Below are 2,288 nucleotides of genomic sequence, written 5' to 3'. Positions count from 1 at the left end.
GAGAACTGGGTTCTGATGATGCCAAATAGTCTTGGTTTCTGTTGCTTATGTTTTTGCGCTTGGTTTTGACATCTGGTTATCTCTGGTATTAGCTGGTCTTGCTGTCTCTGACTGTGACTTGTTCCTCCTGTCCTCACAGGTGTGTAGGCACTCCTGGGAGACCAGCTCTCTCCTGGTGGTATTTGTGTATGTAGCTCTGTGACACAGGATCAGCCTGTGTCTGAGGGTTCCAGGCAGGTTCTTCTGAGCAGCAGTAGTGGTCCTACCTGTACTCACAGGCCTGTCCATACTCCTGGGAGACTCGCTCCCTCCTGACACTATTTGGTTTTTGTTTGTTTGTTTTGTTTTGTTTTGTTTTGTTTTTAAGGTTTATTTATTGTATGTGAGTACACTGTTGCTATCTTCAGACACACCAGAAGAGGGCATCAGATCTTATTACAGATGGTTATGAGCCACTATGTGGTTGCTAGGAATTGAACTCAGGATCTCTGGAAGAGCAGTCAGTGTTCTTAGCCACTGAGCCATCTCTCCAGCCCCAAGATATATAAAATCTTAATGAAAATTAATGCTTATACAATTGTTAATATTGAAACTGAATGACCTTTTTTTAAAAAATAATAACTGCCAACCAAGATTATTACATCCAGCAAGGTCACCCTTAAAAATCAAAAAATCAATGTCTTACTTTTTCCTTTTTGTACCTCCTGCCATTGACCTCATTGACAAGAACTACAGTTCTTGTGACAAGTGTAGGAAGCCCAGTGTGGCAAAGGAGGGAAGAGCATGGGACCAAGTACCAGTGAACCCTGACAACTTTTCCATAGTATGTAAAGACACCTCAAGACGAGGGTGAACAGTGGTTCCCAACCTTTTTCACATTAGATGCCAGGCAATACCCACACTCACATGGTATAAGCATTAACAAATACAAGAGTTCCATCCTCTCCAGTTTTTTTGCTCTTTGCCCCTTTGGTAATTGAACCAAGGCCCTTGCATACGCTCAGCAAGTGTTCTACCACCTAGCTGTATCACCAGCCCGTTTCTCCTACTTTGAAAGAACTTGAGCAGATTGTCTTTCTTCAACCACCTGATATCAACCATGGCCGTGACATTTGGTTTGCCAGTGGATGTGAACATAAGGGAGACTGGCTACTCCTAGATGAAAATATATAAGAAGTAGAGGTCAATTCTGTCTTCTCTTCTTCTGCAGCATCAAGTTAATATCTCAAGGATTAAGGCATCCATTGGTATGCTACTGACCCAATGCTTTAAGGCATCTCCCTTGATGGTATCGACCATGAGCGAGCACCCTTCGGATGTGTCATGGGATTGTGCTTTGTTTGGGGTTTAGTTTAAATCCTACATCATTTCTCAGTGCAAGCCCTTTACCTTTTGTTCAACTGGCCTAATCTATGTTGATCTTTGAAGACAGTGTTCAGCGATATGCTTAATGACAGTGAACTCCCTGTACATGGTACATACGTATGACCACACATTACTGTAGAATTAAATGGTCCAGAGCTATGCTTTGGTTACTCACAATCTTTACCTTAAACTTACATTTTAGAATCCTGACACTGATGTAACTGCCCTACTTTGGCAACAGGAAAACACCTTTGGTCTTCAAACATCCTCGGAATGTTTACTGTGCCCATGCTACTGATGAGAAAAGAGGATCAGTGATCCACTAATCTCAGCTTAGGCAGGATAAAGCTTTGTAGTAGGTGGTTTTCAGCTTCTAAAATCTGTACTGCTTCCCAAGGTAAATTTGCAAGGTAATCCTTGAGAACTTTGTTCAAATGTTAGATGATCCAGGCTTCCTGCTGAGAGTTGTTACTTAGTAATCCAAAGTAGAGAAGTGAAGCTTACTTTTAACAAGTTCCCCCAACCTCTGTCCTTTATATGGTCTACATGTCATACACAAACCTATAAATCTTTTAAGCCTTTACATGCACCACAATGCACTCTCCACACAGAGAAGAATGGACTTGACCTTCCTGACTCAGACTTTTAATATTTATTAAGACATTAATATATTAACAATTTATTTAACATTAATTTATTAACATTAGTTTGCTTAACATTAATTTTAACTTTTAACAGCTATCGAAATAATCTCTCACTGAGTTAATGACTTCTGAAAATATGGGGTGAACAACTTAAAGAAACGAACTGAGTCATAAAGAATAGAAGAGGGACCACCGCCAGAGACTCAGCAGACAGTGCAGGGGATGGTGTTAGAGAATCAGTAGAAAAGCCTGTGCCATGAACTGGTACCTAGTTGATCT

The sequence above is a fragment of the Mus pahari genome, chromosome 10 (genome assembly GCF_900095145.1).
Source record: "Mus pahari chromosome 10, PAHARI_EIJ_v1.1, whole genome shotgun sequence".
Taxonomy (NCBI): domain Eukaryota; kingdom Metazoa; phylum Chordata; class Mammalia; order Rodentia; family Muridae; genus Mus; species Mus pahari.
The sequence above is the reverse complement of the archived record's forward strand: the minus strand, read 5'-3'. Positions refer to the sequence as shown.